This window comes from Mugil cephalus, chromosome 22 (assembly GCF_022458985.1).
Source record: "Mugil cephalus isolate CIBA_MC_2020 chromosome 22, CIBA_Mcephalus_1.1, whole genome shotgun sequence".
Classification (NCBI taxonomy): Eukaryota; Metazoa; Chordata; class Actinopteri; order Mugiliformes; family Mugilidae; genus Mugil; species Mugil cephalus.
The window spans coordinates 14268420-14288553 of NC_061791.1; the positions used below are offsets into that span (position 1 = coordinate 14268420).

At 43.3% G+C, this 20134-nt stretch overlaps 1 long non-coding RNA gene across 2 annotated transcripts in view; it reads right to left on the reverse strand.

Moving 5' to 3' along the window:
* Positions 1-4367, reverse strand: part of LOC124999741 — a 101442-nt gene extending 97075 nt beyond the window's left edge. For both annotated transcript variants that reach the window (XR_007111219.1, XR_007111220.1), the window contains exons 1-2: positions 4274-4367; positions 2159-2360 (exon numbers count right to left, since the gene is read on the reverse strand). This is a non-coding gene — a long non-coding RNA (uncharacterized LOC124999741). The remainder of the gene's footprint in view (positions 1-2158; positions 2361-4273) is intronic.
* Positions 4368-20134: the final 15767 nt, after the last annotated feature.

Consider the following 20134-nt stretch of genomic DNA (forward strand, 5'->3'; position numbering starts at 1 on the left):
TTTTACGGCGGAGTCTCTCGCGAATTTAACAGCTTCGACTTTTTACGGCCGCGGTCTCCTCTGATTCCTTAAATCATCAATGAGCAAGGGGACGAAAGTTTGTCTCTAAACTCTTAATGAACAAGACACAAAGCTCAAGGAAGCTCCTGAACTTACGGTCGCACACACACACAGACACACACACACACGCTTGGCACTCAAGCCATAAAGCCAGGCATTGGCTGGCAGGATGCTGGGGCCTGTAAGGCTTGTTAGCAGGGAAAGGGAGACGAAGGAGTGTGAGCTGGACTAGACGCTCATTATAAGGCCGTGTTTTAGGAACATGTGGGAAGGAAATGTAACCTTTGAGCATTCTGGACACGCGTTTACTGGATTTACTGCGTTTACTGGAGGAACACAGCCTGTTTTTAATTCGTTTTTACGCGTAATTAAATATAAATGATATCCAAAAATTATCCAGAGCTGATAGACTGACTATCCCCACAGCTACGATGCTAGAATAACCACACAGAGGAAACACATTTCACAGTTTGAGAGACAATGACCAGGACACAACAAAGAACAAATGTCAAGTATGAACAAGTCACACAGGCACATTTCAACTCCATGAATTTGCCAAAACGTAGCAGAGAAATAATCACGCAGCCCGACCGAAGTGACAAACAAGCGCTGCCGATTGATTCCTTTCTTGCAACATCAAAGCAGCAGAAGAAGAAGCGATGGAGGCAGACCGTGACTCCGGACCGGATTAGTAACAATGGTGCAGGACACGGCACAAAAACCCAGAGCCACCAGGCATTCACCCACGGCCCGACAACACTAAACGCCACCTTGGCTTGTTGCAGCCTTCAGACTTTAGAGCTTCCTCTGAAATTTGGAGCATCGTAAACTTTTCCTACTCTGGGCTCTAATATATTTCTCCTGACCACTGGAGGTGGTCACACAGAATTCGCAGGCTCCGGCAAACCGGCTGCTGATGTAAAAGGCCTTGAATGAATGTTAACACAGAGACCAGGCTTAAAGTCTTCAGAATACTGCCAAATGCAGAGAAATCTGAGATGATCTTTTTCCCAGCGCGTGAGCTCACAACCCAGTCTGAAGATTTTATTATTCACCTATTAGTTCACTGGAAACACTGTCCGCAATACGTGATCTGCGGACCTGTTAAATGAGACTCTCGGTCAGTGTGTAGTGAATACGCGTGCTACTGTTAAGCTCCAGTTTTATTGAAGTTACAACAAGGAAACTTAAGGATGAAAGTATTACAAGCAAGAAGGTCAGCAAGGGTCCTGTAAAAAAGCATTTTGTAAGACTAGTGCAGTTTAAGCAACTATTGTACAAATGAAAACCAGATTCACAAACTTATTTATGAACTGGAAAGAAACTTTAGGCAAAGATGACAGAAAAACCAACCGACCCTTCACCCTAACCCAACAGTTTCATAGCAGAAAGAATGGGAAACCATGGCCTCCATGGGAGGAGAGAATAAAAATATGGCAATAATATATAATGTTATCTGTCTATGCATCTTTAACTCCACTGTAGTTCGTTCTTTGCATAATTCTCCAATACCCACAAAACCACTAATGGAGTCCTTAGGAAAGTTTTTCATACACCGTCTAATGGAAACCAGGCGCAGAGGCAGAGCAGCACTCGAGCACGCATGCCACAGGCAGGAGATAAATCTCCACATAAATATTAAAGTATTCGTGTCATGTCTCACAGAGGACTACATCTGTAATAACACTGTCTTTCCCCCCGTCTCACCTCAGCCCATCCACCATCTCTCCCCCTGCCTTTCGAGAGGCAGAGGTGGTGATTGGAGGAAAAAAAGCCCCTCTCAATCCAATCCGTAATCCCCAACAGGCTTTAAAATATATGAATGGAGGCAGGACCGGCAGCGCTTTGCTCTCGCGCTGCCCTACTCGGGAATTTTATTTTTTGCCTGTGCACCAGCTGCAGCAGCGGTTGACAGAGACAGCGGAGGGGAGATGGTGCACGGCAAAAAGCAGAAAAAGACACTCAGCCACGGCTGTCTGCCCTGCTCTGTGTGCTCTGTGCCTTGGAGAGCGAAGTCACACTGCCAACACATCCTTGTTGCCATCGCTTCCGCAACTTGTGTACGGTGGGAGGTATTTCTGTCTCTGTAATGACTTACCGGATGATGCATTGTTGAGGAGTCTGTCATTCCTGTGACTCTGTGTCTGCTGGTCTCTCCCAGGGAAGGCAGAGGGGTGATGGAGGTCGGGGGACTCTGCCGCTGCTGGTGATGGTGCTTTGGGTGCTCACATTGATTTGTGTCACTTCTCTGTCTCCCTCTCGCCACTCCACCTCGTTCCCCACTCTCTCTCCTCACTTCACTTCGCATTACACACACATGCATGCACACGTACACGGAGACACACACACACACACACACACACACACACAGGAAAAACACGTCAAGATGTGGGAAAATTGCACAAAGCCGAGGCGCCGAGGGGAGGACGCGGCGCAGTCCGCCCCGAAACGCTAAAACAACTTTTAACACACGTGATGGCAAGAGGTAAACCGCGTAGAGCAAGTTTTCGTCGTGATGCATCCCAAGGATTAGGAGTAAACAGTGAAGACTTCCTGGTTATTAAGATACAGTCGCACAGCCGCGTTGCTCAGACCTAATTCTGCAAAGCGGACTGAAAACATAGTGGGCGGGCTGTGCCCTGAAGCGAGATGCAGCTGTAGACTGTCAAGAGGAATAACTTTTAATGTATCTGAAGTTGTTATGCATGTCAACTCCACACAAAGCTTTATTATCCGTTTAACAGTGCCGCTCAGGCCAAGTTTCTGCTAGCTACGTTGACAGGTTGCTACCTACTAGCCAGCTATTCCAAAGGCCTTTAGCTGCCTATAATAACATGCGTCATAATAAAAAATGCCCCCCTCTTGACTATTTCCAAACTCTCAAGTGGACATTTTTTAATACCTTCTGGAGCTCACATTGTGTCATGCTTGCTGACGTTTTCCAAAAAGGAAGGTTGTATTTCAACAATATGCCGAATGAAAGTGTTCATACTCTCAGCGGCTTCATTATTGTCTTATGCCTATGCTATGTGACACTAGACATAGCTGCTAACTTGCTAAATCGTTTGTCTCGCTAGCTCATGGGCACTTGCTCCAGAGAAATGCAAAAAACCGAAATATCGCAATAAAAAACTGGAAGCGCCTACATATCAAAAAAAAACTCTCAAATATTGTTAAAATATTTTAATGCTCTCCTGAGGTGTTTTTTTAGAGACGATGTAACGGTTTGCCGCAAAAGTGCAATGGAAACACTTTTTCCGCAACTTCCCGTAACCAGCGTCGCTGGAGATGACGCATGAGGTCATGTGACCAGTTCATTTGAAGTCCATTCCCCCAAAGTGAAGTCTTGCCTGCCGAGATTTTAAGAGAATTATTGCGAGAGGAGACTTTACAAGAGTCACAGCTCATTCGCAAAACACCTTTCAGTGGAAAAATGTACAAACCGCAATTGTACGTTATCAAAATTTCAGAAATATCTTTTATTTTGCGAAAAAATGTAATGGAAACGCAGCTGCTGACGGTTGCCTAGCAGTGGTTTTCTCGTGACCTAAGGCTAGCATTAGGCCTACCGCTTAAACAGCGGGTACTCTGCGTAAAATGACCTCGTGACCTAAAGACCAGTTCCCAAGTTACATTTATTATATTATATTATATTATATTATATTATATTATATTTATTTATTACAGCTGTTTCACGAATATGTCTTATGTTATTTTCATTTATTTATTTTGTAGCTTCTTTCAGTTAACTCGATTTAGGATTTACAGCATACAGCGTTACAGTTTGGTTGATTCTCTCAGCTCTCATCCACCGTTTCAACGCATGTTACTTGCCCTGCGCCACACACCCGGCAAAAAGTGTTAGCAGCTATCCTGACGTCGTGCACCAACACCTAGCTTACCTGTGTACCGTTAGGCTAACCTCCGAAGAGATAGCTCGGAAATAACAATAATAATATTAGTTAAATGTTATCGAGTTGAACACAAGAAACGGCAAAAACTGTTTCATTTGTTTTGACATATTTATTCTTATTTTAACATATTTAAACTGTTATGTCTGTAAAATAATCAATACCGCGATCAGCTACCGTAATGACAGTTGTTCTAGTCTACACGCAACATTTTTTGTCTCATTTATGAAACGCTAAATCGAGGACAGCTTCGGCTTAATTACCTAAATATTAAAAATTAGATTAATCTTTTGAAGACTCACCCCTCTAGTAGCATCGCCGTTTCAAAACCCTGTTCAAAAGTAGCAACTAGCAATCAGGCCCTGCTCCTACCTGTCCTTCGCGTGCATGTTCAGCGCACGTCGAATTGCCCCGCCCCCTAACGTCATTCAACATACGGCAAACCAGAGTGTGCCTGATCAGAAATTTCAAATTAGTTCATTTATGTACATTTAGTCAAGATAAAAACACGTTTCAGCTAGTAACTTAACATTGATATTAGCAAATAGTTACTTCGACTCGTACATGAAAAAAAAAAAAAAAAAAAGAATCTGAATCTGAGGAGTAAACAGGCTGTCGTGTTGATAGCACCTATTTTTAAAACTGAAATGTAGATTTGTTTAATTGAGCTACCAGCAAAATGTCACTCAACATTCAAATCAATAGCAAAAGTCCAGATTTACATTCGCGACAGTAGCTTGTGTAACGACTTAATTTAGTGCCCGCCACATATATTTGTAAGATCCAGAAGCATTAAGCTGTTGTGGATGTTATTTGAAACCAACAACAGCACCTTCAAAATAAGAAGTCATTATTATGCTAGTCATGTTATGCACTACTGTTTGAATTAGGAATCGTGTTACAGAGAAAGGTAGTTTTAGTTAGTTGGTCTATTTGAGTGTCTAGAATGAAATATTTTTTTGTTTCAACAATTTAAGAGATGGATTTCAATTTTGTCTCAGATTATTTTTGTTTGGTTTGGTTATGTTTTAACCGTGATGACTGTTATATGATGTTTTGAGTTTGAAGTGTGAATACTTGGACCCCAGTAACAATAGCCTTCCCCCGTGGTGAGGACTAAAGGGGATTTTTATGCCAGTGTTCAGTTCATTATCTCTATTTAGGGCTCTTATGTATGTACTTTACAGATCTACAGATCATACTTCACCAAACATTTTACATGGGCTACTACTGCGTAACCGTTTCAGTCAACCTTATAAAATGATTCACCCAGTGCCTCAGTCACTGTACCTCTCTCTTTCGCTAACCATCCATGTATGCGTACTTGTTTCTAATGTGTGTTTTGCTGCCCACTGTACCTTGTAAATGCCACAGCATGCCCATGCAAGAGGAGAAAAAGGGCTCAGGGGCAATCAGCTAAAGCGCGGGGGCAAGGCGGACGCGCTTCAGAGGCTGTCAAAACTTTATTATATGGTTGATCCCTGTCCAACTCACTTTCACAGTTCAACAGTTGCCGTATGGTAAAGCTGGAAAAACAAAGGCGCTCGCTGGCGCCTCCTTACTCTAAAGTTAGCTCACACAAGAGGCTTTGTCTCTGTGCGTGTGTGCTACGGGAGAGGAGGCTGGGCGGTCAAACACGGGAAAAGTCTAAATAGAGTGACCGCATAGGTCAGGTTTGACACACTTTATTATTCATTCACTGTCTGTCCTCAGCTGCGCTTAGCTCATCAGAACACACAAGCGCGGACACACACACATGTGCACAACCTCCCCTAGGTGCGGCTTTTACTGCACATATGCGCCTGGGCGACGCTCGAATGTCAAGAGCAATAAGTGGGATGTCAGTCCAAATGCATTCTCCTCTTTTTACTGTTTAGCAGCTAGGTAGCTTAGGGAACGTTCTGTCTGTCGTTGCATTTCTACGCATGTGTGGCTGCTCTCACTTCTTCATCTTTTTTTCTTTTTTTTTTATCAATTCAGTTTAGTTCGGTCCAGATAAAAATATATAACAGAAGCGCTGTTTTATTTAGCGCCAATCTTAGATGTTTTCCCTGAACTGCAACTTCCAGATCTGACTATTCATTCATTTTCTGTAACCCGCCTGTCCTCTGCAGGGTCACCGGGGGGCTGGAGCCTGTCCCAGCTGGACAGGTGGCCAGTCTGATCCGACTGTTAACTCTTTGTGTTTTGTAAGAAGTTTTGGACCTTGATCTATCAGAATTTTTTTTTTTACGATCATGTTTTAAATCCTTTTATTATTTTACTGGAGCATTTTAACATAATTTAGTGTAAACTTTGTCACCAACCTATTTTATTGGGGAATACTGTACCTTTTATTACGCTACGTTTACCTGACAACTGATACTACAGAGCAGATTAGGCCTTTAATGAAATGAGTCATATATGTATGAGCTCTACCTCAATCAGGCACATTGTTTAAATGCTGCTTACAAGTTAATGCATCAGTCATAGAAATCTAATATTTTGTCCACCACTTGCTAGTGACACTGAAATGTAATGAACCATCATGTCTTCACAATATGTTCCAGATTCCCTTTACTATTTCCCGTCGACCAGAGCCGTTGGTCTGTACTGTTTCGGCTTATACTTGTATGCCAAGTAATAAAGAGAATGCAATTTGTGTTTTGTGAGCATAATTTCACTCAAAATGACACTGAAAGTTTAGGAATAATGGGTCATTTTACAGGTCCGGTTTTACTGTTCTCCAAAAAAGTCAGATGCGACGGGATACTATAAATTCCGACTGAAGGGCTAAATGAATTGTTATTTTTTATTGTTATTATTTAATTGATTTATTTGTTTTTGGGGGCTTGGGCTTGCGGTAGAGCTTGTGAGCGCTGTGAACTCATGATCCCAGCATTTCCAAAATCCCGACCACAGCCTCGCGTCTCTACCGGAAACAACGAAGCCGTCCGGCTAACACGCCATATATTTAGGTTTGTTTGGGAATCCTTCCAAAGTTATTGTTGGTCTTTCGCCCTAATTTGTTTAAAGCTGCTCTCAATCAAGATCATGTGAAGGCCTCTCCCTTTCTTCGCATAATTTGATGCATGTTGCCGCGCGTTTGAGTGGGAGGGATGGGAATCAGGAAGCCCGGGCCGTTGTACCAGCGCCACTTTTAATGCTCAATTTGATGCTCTCATTGTCAATTTCCTCTCTTTTCTCGAAGCACAGAAACTGGCTTTGACCTCTCGGCCACTTCCCAAGGTTTTTATGGTGGCGTGCAACTTTTATCGTCCATTAAAAATGTCAGGGAGCAACGCCGTGTTCCAGAATCCTGACGGGAAAATGAAATTGCACATAAAATGTTACGGTTTGTTTCCTGATTTCTCAGATATTGGACTTAAAAATAGCTTCGCAATGAGTCCTTTGTGTTGAGCACGCAGGCACGCACACACTGGACGTATATGTGTGAGTGTGAGTGTATTACTCTTTGCCTGGAACTGCTTTGAGAAGCTTGTGGTGTTGCTACCTTCTCAGGATTTGGCAGCTCGTCTCAGACCCCTGGGGCCTGGAGCTTAAGAGCCTGGCCAAATGACACCCCGCTGGGGCGACACGGATGGGTCTTCACCCCACAGTCCTGCGCTATGGGGCCTTTTTTCTTGTTTTTTTTTTGAACACCAACCTAAACCAGGCAGTATTCGCGAGCACAAACAAGCCGCCTGTTGTCTATAAACCGCGGCACTTGAACTGGGAAGTGTTCTAGAGAAAACTGCAAAAATATGTCAAACAATTTCTCGTTATTACATTAAAACATGAAATTTCTTCACATGCCCGTGTAACTGCATATGCATTTCCCATTCAGCTCGAATTCCAGGAACATTTCTAGATAATTTAGTCAAACAAGTCATTAATCTTACCTCCTGTCACGCAGAGTGTCCCTGCCGTCGACTCTTGCTCACATTGCTCAGGCTTAACCACCCTCTAGTGACTGAAAGCCAACATTACAATTACACCGCAGCGCTCTCCTCTTATTAGGAAGTGGCTCTCCCTTCGGCGCGCGCTGCTGTCCCTGCACGAATACGCCGTGCAAGACAAATATATCATGATATGTCCATCCGCCGGGCCGGGCTATTCCAAGCCTGAGAAATGACAGAGAAATGCAGGAAGTCGTTGGAACATAAACAAGGCGCAATGGAGGAAGCAGGGGTCAAGGCGGCGCTTCCTGTTCCAGCACCACCTCTGTGTGCCTGCAAGCAGACACCAGGCAGCCGTGACACAGTGGAACTTAACTTCTCTTATTAGTATTATTAGCAGATGCTCGAGAAGTTGCTGCCTCTGCACGTTGACCTCATCTGAAGAGAAAACTCGGCGCAATATGAGGAAGTGGGCGCACACTTGCACAAGAAAGTATGAGCCAAGAACTATTAAGAATGTTCTGTTGTGCTCCTGATTGGTTTTAAGTATGTTTAAAAAAATGTCAGCAACAGTGTCTCGATGCCTTGGGAGGTTTTATTCAGTCAGGAGTGTCGTTTAATATTTGGTATCTACTTAGACACTGTTTTAGTTACAGTACGTCAGGATTATACAATACAGTGCTGTGGTGACTTAAGCTTCCAGTCAGCTGTTTCCTATTTTTAAATTTTCAGTGAACATGTGGACTTTCAAAAGGCCTAAATGACAAACTTCTACATTTAATAAAGGGAATATGACGTATGATAGTGTTCCAAAATGATCAAATAACCAGACTTTTAGAATTTCGATTTTTTTTTTAATTCATCAAACTGCAGCCTGCTTTGATTTCCTTTTCATTTTTAGTTTAATTAGTATTTATTTATTTTTTTTTTTGCAAATTAATCAAATCCAAAACCTGTTCAAAGTCATATGAGGGTTATGAAAACAGCCATTGTCAGATGTCCAGTTCGGATTACATTTGCCGGCCAGACAAAAAAAAGAAAAAAAACGGCAGCATCTGGCCAGCATTATTGTAGCATATCATAATGAATTCGTAATCTGGTATTATTGAAGCATTTGGTATTATTCTCAAACTCAATTACAGTAATAGGGGGTGTAATGACTTCAAAGGGCTTGAGGTTTGGGTGGCGGGCAGGATGCGAGCGCTCTTGTTCTCGGTCTCATGCAACGGCAGATTACCTAAAGAGAGAAAAAAAAAAAAATCACCTCAGTTTCCATTTTGATTGTGACATGCTCCTCTGAATAAGCTGTTTCCAAATGTGCTCACTCAGTTTCCCTGCTCCATTCTGCTTTTTCTTTGCGGCCGTTCCAGCGCTTCGCAGCCCACACGTCGCTTTCTATATTCCCCTCAAATGCCTTATCAGCACTTCAGAGAAGATGCGGTGCATCGAAATTTAAGGGAAGACATATGGTACACATGAGAATTATCTCAACAGGCGTAGTGTAGTGTATACACTGTGGCATCTGTATCTTAATAGTCTATCAGCAGCGGTGAAGGGAGAATGTGAAAGCTGTGAGGGATTTGGGAGAAAGGATATGATTGCATTTATGTCCCATCAAGCAGCTTGCTGGATCCAGGGGAATGCCTAATATATGTCTGTATTTGGTCGCCAGCTTACATCTGTCTGCTTATGGATTTATGACTTCCAAACTATTTGGGGAGGAGGCGGGGGGGAGAAAAAGGCGCCTCTCGACAGAGCCAGTGACTAATAACTAAAGCCGACAGGGATGGCAGGCAAACACACACACAAGCGGATAGACGTAACGACAAGGCTCGGGCGACAAGGAACAAAGGAGTAGAAATCTGACACATTCCCTCTGACAGTAGGATAAAACTCACTCACCCCTCCAGCCATGCTCTTACACACACACACACACACACATGCACAATTTACTTCTTTTCCTGTCAAGCAGAGTTTCTGTCACATACATGTTACTGTCCACGCACTAAACCTTTAGATCCTTCACAGTGACTACGTTTTACTTAAGCTCTTCCTTAGAAAACACAGAGGGAGCTATAGCTTGATGTGGAGCCTGTGTTTATAATGCATTTGGAACAGTGAGAGTCCATTGGCTTGATGCATACCGCTAATATATGGTGCATATGTTTACATTAGAATCATCTTTTAACATAAGATATCTCTCATTTTATTCACTAAAGATACATTTCCACCACAAGAACTTTCCCCAGGAACAAGGAACCTTTGGAGATGAAGTTCTACTACGGGGATCAGGCTGTAAATTAGGTTCTGGGGAAGTTCTCTTACTCCTCCTAAAAAGTCTCGGCACTCACGCTTAGCAGAAGTACAGGAAGTTTGGGGGTGGGGCTTGCAGAACTAAACGTTTGTAATTGGTCTTGGAGTTCTTGCATTATTTTTTTATCTAAAGCCAAAATGATGTGAACAAACAGCCCCCACATTTCCATTGGTCTTATTTAAGCTCATCCTTAGACAACACAGAAGGAGCTATAACTTAAATCTGAATCTGTGTCATTTGATGTGGAGCCTGTGTTTATAACGCAGGGGGAACACTGAGAGTTCATTGGCTTGTACATACCGCTAATATATGGTGCATATGCATACATTAGAATCATTTTTTAACATAATCTCTCATTTTATTGACTAAAGACACATTTCCACCACAGGAACCTTCCCCAGGAACAATGAACTTTTGGAGGTGAAGTTCCAGTTCGGGAATCAGGCTGTAAATTAGGTTCTGGGGAAATTCTCTTACTCACCCTAAACAGTCTTGGCACTCACGCTTTGCAGGAGTACAGGAGAACTTCAGGGGCGGGCATTGCAGAACTAAACGTTTGTAACTGGTCTTGGAGTTATCGCATTATCGCATCAGAGGGCCCGGAGGAACTTTGTAGTTCCTTTAAGTACATTCCTTCGACTAAATATTTCAGATGGTTTGGGTGGAAATGATTTCACAGGCATCAAACTAGCATGAAGTAGTTTTCAGGTTTGGTTAAGAGTTTACATTTCTAGGCGTTCAGTTTATTCATGTTTAACATTAAAAAAAATATATTGTAAAGGATTTGGCCACTGCTGGACAAGTAGTGTTATGGGTGCGTTTATTGGATACCCACTTGTTGCGTCTAGGAACATGGTTAACGAGACCAATTGGACTGAACCAAAACCATGGAAATCAAAACAATGAGCTGAAAGAGGCTCTGTATAATTGATTGCCCCATGTTCACAACAATAGACATATTTTATATTTCACGTGGCCATTTCCCCCATTATTCACAACAATGTTATTGATTAGTGGAGCTTTAAAGCTCAGGTCTTCGGCCCACGTTATTACATGCAACCTCTGCTGTAAGGGACGCGGGCTGAATGGATTCTGACATCCGGGCAGGCATGGCGCTGAACAACAATTGCGCGTTGAGACTGTAAAATATGAGGGGGGAGACAAATGGGGGCGTCGGCCGTGGCAATGAGATGAAATAATGAAAGGAGGGGAGACGGGAGAAGGTGGAAAGGTGAAGAAGATGTGAATGGGTGTTGTGGGGCGGGAGGGGTGAGGCAGATTGTGTTTGAGGGAGGCGTTTAATCCCCAGAAGCATCCTGACGGCAGCTGCTCTGTACAGATGGGGACGAAGAGATGCTGAAACACACACACACACACATCCACAGTGTCACAAAAAAATAAAAAAACGCCTAATGTTGGAACCCTTTTTCTAACACCCTCGAGGATCACGCTAAACATAAGGTAAGGGAGCTTGGTCGTGTTCCATTATTTCCCACACCACAAAGGCCACTGGAGCAGTGTCATCAGCTGATTAATGAACACAATGCTCTTTTCTCTCTCTCTGTCTCTCCCTCAATATGTTATCTGGAGCTTCTCTATCCTTTTCACGCCACGGCACAGAAGTTTGAATCCCTGGGTTGTCTGGTGTGTGTTATGTCTGCCTCATCCCTTCTGTGCAAGTATGCGAGCTCCATATGAACTCACTTCATCACGATCACATTGTGCACAGTGAGCGTACTGCGCAGCACTTAGTTGTAAACTGGAAACATTCGGGTGCCTTTGGACATTATGCTTCTTGTGCGACAAAACGATCACTGAAATAAAATGAGAGGAAACCTAAAGAAAATCACATTGTGGACAAGACAACCTAAGTTGGAATTGACAGTATTATTTTTATAATTATTGTAACTGACATCAGTTAGAGTTTGGGAAAGTTTATTCAGTTCTATTCAGTACATCTAATACTCATTTTCAGTCACAGCCTGGAGTTCGCATTTGGACGGCTGCCTCATCTTTTGTTCTTGTATTTGGAATGTTCATTCCGCATAAAAATGCGAAAGCAGCTGGTAAACGGACACCTACTGGGTTGCCAGCGTGGCCGCTCTTGGGACGGCCACTCGAGGCCGTCTCCAAAACACATCCCATAGGGCTCCATGTCAACTTTAACCTTTGCCAGTCTACGATCGCGCTGGCGCTGCCAACCAGATTGGGTGACGTTTCCAAAACTGGGTCACATGGAGCGCTGCTGTCAACTACAGTCGAAGATGCACCTTGAAAGCTTTGACAACGCAAAAAATATCCATTGGTGCGTAAATTTCTGTTGATAAAGGTGGGATGGGGATGGACAGGCGTCGCATTTCTTTCAATAGAAATTGTAATTTGTTGTTATTTCACAAAATGGAACAAGTGGTTGAATCAGCTGGCACTATTCTACGTGATGAAGATACCACCAAGAGGAAGGGGAGTTAGGTGGATTGATTAAGGCCATAGGTCTTACACAGGGGGGGGTCACAAAATCTTTGGTTGATTTTTTAAACTTTCACCCACACATTTAAATTTACTTAAATACACATTAACATGACTCCAATGGAGGCGGACGACATAATCTTTTAGTCACCACTTCATTCAGCGACACAGGAGCAGCCATTTCACTATAATAAACATAATAATTTGCACTAAGTTGAGTTTAATATACCACCCACATAGTAGTTAGGGGGTCCCTACTTAATATCTCCATCAGTTTGAGGGTCCTTGGCCTGAAAAACATTGAAGACCCCGGATTGAGGCAGTGTCAAAATGGTAGCAGCTGGGACCACCGTACTGAGCTTCAAAACCACTTGTTAGAAAACTTGGTGACCTCGTGGAGTGTTCATCCGTCTTTGTCGGCAATTTGTGGAAAGCCTGCGGCTACACACAAAGGGGAAAATGTGGAAGGCTGAATGGGGATGACACGATGCCCGAGCTGTCTGTTGTTAACTGCCGTAGATTCTACCAGTAACACAAATAGTACATAAAAATTGAGCTTGTGGACGATTATCCATTTTTTGTCTTTTTTCAAAACTAAGCCAACATTAAATATGGCAAGAACCCAAACTCTGGTCTCCACTACAAAGGTCGACTGCTAGTCATTAAAAACTGGGTGAACGTATCACTTTTAAAAGCAAGACTGTGTCGTAGCTGAGAAACTATATGAAAAGTGAGAAATGTACGAAACAAACGTCTTTTTTGCAGCATTACGTATTTTATCGTATTTAACCCAGAAGCTGTTTTTCGTTATTTTTTTGGGGGGGTGGGAGGGGTTTGTTTTTTTGTTTTTTGTTTTTTATGCTTTCGGCGCCGTTACCTTGTTAATCTGTCATCGCCTGCTCCATTTAAAGGTGGAGGATTTATTGTCGGCCGCGCAGACGTGGAGGTGAGGTCACGGCATATCGGAGCGGCTACAATAGCTATTGTTCCTGGGACCAGCAGGAAGTGTCTGCATGGGACTTCCTGCTGCAGATAGTGTACCTCTGGAGGGCAGAGAGGTGTGTGTCTGCAGACGGGTTCATGTGTGTGTCACTTACAATTATATCTTTGTTTCTTTAGTTGATGTCACCTCTCTTGCTTTGTCTCCTCCCCTGCAAAATGAAGTCCCTTCCGTTATTTTTCTCTCTTTGTTGGTTCGAAAATAAATTTAAATCTTCTTTTTACGGCATGGCTTTGCAAAGAAAAAGACGTTTACAGCAACTCAAAAATGATAATATTTTTCGGTGTGAACAAGGTCGACGCACGTGAACTCAAAAATCAGAATGAAACGGGCAGCATACCAACAAAAAAGACGGTTTGTGTGACTGTGATTAGGCCCATGAGTCCCCTCCACCAGTCAGAGCCACTTAAAAAAGCCAAGAACTGCATCACTCTGATGGTGGAAAAAATAAAAATGCGCTTGCACCCAACAAAATTGCCACTTAACTGCTACAATATCTCTGTGTTTGATATGTGCCGGCCCAACAATAGGGCCTTCCGCACCTCTTTCTTTCTCAGTGTCTCCCTGTGTAAAATTATAGGCGCGATCAATTTCAATAATGCAAGGGAGCAGCGGTATCCGGCGAAAAAAAATAAATAACCATCTTGATTATTCCTTTCCATGGAGATTTTTTCTTCTTCTGCTCTGTACTTTCTTTGCCTTTTCCAAGGTAATGGTAACAATTTTCTCTTTTCAGACTCACTCGAGGCCTCTTTCTCTTACTCATTGGAGAAATGTGGAGTCGTTGTTTTGTTTTTTTTTCCTCCCCTGTCTTTTGCTGCAATGCTGAAAGCCTTTTGACCCACAAAGTAGGGTTTTGTTGACAGATTGATGCTTTCACACAGTGACATTAGCTGAATCGCCGGTGTTCAGAGGCCCGCGGTGCCACTCTGGAACAAATGCCCTGGAATTTTCCCAAATAATCCCCCTGTGTGCCTGTCTGTGTGTGGTACAGCGCTGATCTCCGGGGAAAATGGAAAGCATCTATCTATATAACTGTCTGTTTGTCAGTCTGTCTGGCTGCCTTTTACTAATAGTTGTCTTTATCAAAGGGGGTGGAGGGATAGAGGTGCAGTAACCTTTGATGTGAACAGGGGAGGAGAGGGGAAGGGGCAGGAGACGTGGGATTTTGTGATGACAGCTAAGGTATTAACACTTGGTGACACTGGTGCAACATGGTATTATCCCCTGACAGCAAGGATAGAGAAGGGGAGAGAGAGCGAAAGAAATTAGAAAAGAAGAAATGGAGAAGAGATGAAAAGGGGTGTCTACACGAGAACTAGACATCATCCAGACATTTAAACCCGCATTAGTGAATTCGTGATGTAAAAATAAACCTATTGTAATAAATGCCAAGGCTGTGTTCCAGAAGACACCAGAACGCCTGGAACAAATGAGACTAAAGATATAAGTTGTTCGACAAAATGTAATAAAACAGTCTCACGGTTTATGTAGAGAAGATGATCGGGATGAAATATTAGGCCACGAACAAGCTAATTTTGGTTTATGGGAGTGTTTATGTTATTATTACACTGAAAAAAAAATGGAGCAAGGTACACACAGGCACACATTTTTAAAAGCCGTACATTAGGGAGAGTCTGGCCAACTAGGGAATGGACCATCTGAGCTATCCCGCTATGCTAATTGGTTCTGAGCAGATCACGTGTTTCATGGGCGCCATGTTAGCTACCTCTTCACCCATAGAGAAGTGGCAATAACGGAGAATAAAACTGGATTAAAAATTAAAAACATCAAAAACACAAAACACCACTTTACAAATGAATGAAGTTGGAAGTTAACCAAGCCTCATTCTAGCCTTATGCTAGCTAGTTACCTAGACTAAAGGCTCAGAAAAATAGCAGCTATCGTCATATATACTGTGAAACCCATGTGTACATGTAATTAATGTCCATGTAGAAAGACAAATTTAACTGACACATAACTTTGCTTCGGTTACTACTAAGCATTGTTGTTAGCGTGCTAATGTTATAATGATAACACTAAATAACAGTATGACTAGTTTAATTTTCACAATTTCTCATTTTTCTGAGTAATTTCAAACTTTTAATGGTGATGGATGAACATGGGAGACTGAGGAGAAGGTAAACACAGCTAACTGATGAGGCAATTGGGCTACAAAGCATTTCACATCCTCATTAAAGATATTTAAAGTAAGTAGACACTGGAATATTTAAGTGAGGGTCTTATACCTTGACAGTTATAAGACGACCACAGAAATTTAAACCCATTCTTTCGCCCAGTAGCTACCTAACTAAATCCTGGACCCATTTTTCTCTCGTTAGTAAACTCAAAAGGAGCAGCTGAGATGAAAAGAAATGAAAATGCAGCAACATACAGCACAAATATTTTATTTGCACTGCATTTACTCTTTCGTGGTGTATGTATGGTAAGCAATAATCCATCAGTGTGCTAGCTTAAAAAATGTCCAAGCTTTAGCAGTGCTAAATATGGCTGTTAGCTGCGTACACAACTGATGCAAGCAAAAAAAATATATATTAAACATTATGTAAATCAAATCTCAGTACATATATAATCCTGACATTTACTTGTGAGCCCACTTACCTTTATCAATGAAATCATACGGAGCGCAACCTAATCTACTTTCATCCATCCACACGACATTCACAGAGGCAGGAAGTGCACACCATTTGATACCATTAGCTCAGCTTGTAATCATCTATAGTCATCTTTTTTTGACAACATTAACATGCTATGGCCTCATAAAGCTGACTGTATGACTAAACAGTTGGCAGTGTGCGCTCTTATGCTGCAGAGCCACATTACCATTCAAGTGGATTTGCATTTGTGACGCACTCGACAAGTTTAATCCAGCGTCACGTCTGCTTTTTGCTCCATTTTGCTCACCGCTCTCGCACCTGCTCAGAAACTCCACTATGCTCCTCAGCTCGTTGCTAAGTTTCACTGTAGCGCGTGTCTGCCTGCTGTACCTGGAAACAGCCACAACGAGAAGTCCACTGAACGCTTTTCCAGAAATATGTGACTCACATATTTCAACAAAGGGAAAAACACAGACACACTGAACTTGCATACAGCATTGTAAACATGTCACTGAATGCATGCCCAGTGTGAAAATAAGAGTTCTGTCTTTAGCTTTTGACCCGAGCCAAAGCTAATGTTGTCTTTACACGCACATACAAGGCATTGTCAAGCCTCGCTTGCAGTGGGTCACAGCTGAGGGGAGTTCAGAGGGTCCAAGACCTGCGCTGCCAACCCCCCTTTGCCCCACACACACACACACACACACAACCACACACACACACACTGCCTTGTCAAAGGACCCTTTGTGCGCTGTTGTTTTTTCAAGGGAAATACTCCTTTTATTCCTCTGTGGGGAATATAAAGCAGTGATCACCTAATCACACATACTGAGAAATCCCAGCCTCACCGCACACACACACACACACACACACACACACATACACACACACAGACACACACACATATGCACGAACCCAAATACAAAAATACAATTGTTCATCCACATGCGCACACGTCTGTAAAGACACGTGAAAACGATCATATATTTTTGTGCACGTCTACAAACACACACACACACACACACAAACACACAGACACACACTAACAATGGGTCATTTATGTCCCTCTCTGCACCCCACATTCATACTTGGCAGGCGGGTGACGGCTCTGTTGTTTCAGTGACCTGCAGGAGAAGTTATGAGCTCCTAATTTATACATCAGGAAGCACACCTCTCTCTCTCACATGCATGCACACTTGTACGCTCATTGTTCGAGTCGGAACATTTTTCTTTCCACGCACAACAAAAGTCCATAATGTGAATATTTAAAAATGGGTTTTCGGAAAACTAATGAGTAAACACATCCTTCCTTGTTCCGAGCGGAGAGGAAAGCCGAGCGCAGGAACCTCCGCGCGCCAGCAGCTTTTACATTAGGCCCGGGAAGCCGCGCGAAAAAAAGCAAGGCAGAAAAAGGTGCTGCGTGATTATAGCACAGGAGTCAGATAAATGTGTGTGTGTGTGTGTGTGAGTCAGCGTGTGCGGTGCCCGTTGAGTGCTGTGCTCCCTCCCAAGGGAACGCGAGCACAGCTGAGAGTAAACGGCAATTACTGTGTTTAACTGTTTTATCCGCGCTCAGAGGCGACCATACATCCACGGATTCCACAGAACATCATTTAAGCGCACTTAAATGCGAGCACGCCGGGGCGCGCACACACACACACACACACACACACACACACCAGTCTAGTGGGTTATTCATGCCTGTCACATCGTCATTTACTCAACCGTGATGGAGTGATACAAATACCGGCAGACACATTTCAATATTCTGCTGGAGCAAATTATGATATCTGATTAGCAAATGATGGAAAAGGGCGTCGCACGTGCGCACACAGGCAGGAGCGCGCTCTGCACACACACACACACGCGCGCCACGACTTACAGCTGATGGATAGACCCATCAGTTAAGTGTTATGATCATTTAATACGGCGATTAGTGATGCCTGTAAAGAGGAAGCCAGCACAGGACAACGTACACTGTAACACGCGCGCGGCTTCGACTGTATTCATCTTTATTATCATTGGTGTAATTATTATTATGGAAAAATATTACATTAGTGGGCAGCAAAGTGAATGTACATTTAACGTATTATGTGTGTGTGTTACTATGTGTGAAAGCTTTACAGAACACTACAGAAATACAAACAAAAAGTGGATCATTTGGGATTTTACATCCAGGTCTTAAAATAAAAAAAAAGTACCTAAATAACTACCTCAAAAAAAAACTGACTGCGTAATCTACACCAAACAAGCCCTGTACGCATTTGTTTCCAGCAAGAGTGCATGCGGGTGACGCACAGCAACGGGATGTGAAACGTTAAATGCTTTCGCTGCGGCCCTCTCTCGCGCCGGATCGACACAGTGGAGGAGCTCGAAACGTGGACTCGGAGAGGGAAAAAACAGAGACAGGCGGGATAAGCAGAGGAGAGAGAATGGTACCTTCTCTCCACCTTAATGTGGGCTGGCATTTGACAGGGATGTGTCAGACTTGTGTGAGTAATGAGGGAGAACGACAGTGTGTGTGTGTGTGTGTGTGTGTGTGTGTGTGCGCGCGAGAGAGACAGAAGCTCACGCTATAGCTGCTGTGGTGGTATGTGAGGACGGGCGGACGGAGGGACGGACGGCAGACAGGCAGTTGTTCGCTGGCCAGTTGGCCGCCACGGTCGCTGGGCTGGCACGCCGAGGTGGTCAGCATGAAATGGGCGGCGCTGCATATGTGTGTCGGTGCGTGTAAGAGTGTTTTTGTGTGTGAGTGTGTGTGTGTGTGTGTGTGTGTGTGACTCACTTCCACCTGCAGGGAGAGAGAGCAGTGCCAGCCGCCAGGCCCGGAGAACATTACTCACCATCAGGGCCGACGTCTCCATTTGATACACACATAAATACATACACGGATATTCGGCTGAATAATAAGCAGGATAATAAGTGGGTGTCCTGCGTTCGGCGACGAACACGTGCCCACCTGTGAGTGGGGAACGTGTTTCACCCACGGAGACCGACCGAGGAGAAAAGAGAGAGCGGGTTACATGTCAAATTTTGCAAAAGAAAAAAAAAAAAAAAAAAAGGAGTGATTTTAATTGCAACGGAACAATAATTATAATAATGCTTGTTTCAGTTTAACAGCATTTTTTTTTTTTTTAAATCTTTCCTCTGCACTAGTACTGTACCTCCACTTCCCTCCCTCCATGACACACATTCTTCCCCTCGTTATTAACCTCCTTCCAACATCCCTTTTGCTATTAGTAAAAAAGCAGATTCAAAGGATAAAAGAGATACAACTCCTCGGTTTTTGTGAAGTGGCTTTAAAAATAATGTGGGGAGTAGTTTTTATTTTATTTTTTTTCATCGGTCATACAAAGTGCAAAGAAACTAAATTGGTATTCGGTATTGAATTCTCGGATTCTGCCAGGTATTTGGCAGCGTCCAAGCATCTTTGGAAAAGCTAGTTGTTCTATAGACCTGCGCTGCCAGTCCCTTCTCTCCCCCTCTCTCTCTCTCCATGTCTGTCTGTCTGTCTGTCCGTCATGCTGCAGAATTAATTTGAGACCAAGAGCCTAAAAACTCCATCTCTTCATCTCCGAATATTAGGGCAGCTACGGTAGGATCACGTGTAAATAATGAAGCAAAACACACCTGAGCAGCGACAGCGGCAGCAGGGACATAAATGGCCTCTCTTGTTCAGTGCAAGTGCCTCGTGACAGTACAGTATCTCCATTACGACGCTGGTGAGGAATAAAATGGCTTTTTTTTTTCTTTTTTTACCACAAAGCAAATCAGGCTTTGGCGCTGAAGCTGTGTGAGTGACACTGATCTCTGTGTGTGTGTGTGTGTGTGTGTGTGCCTGATCTCCATCCATCCATCTACCCATCCATCCATTTACTCTAAGCTCT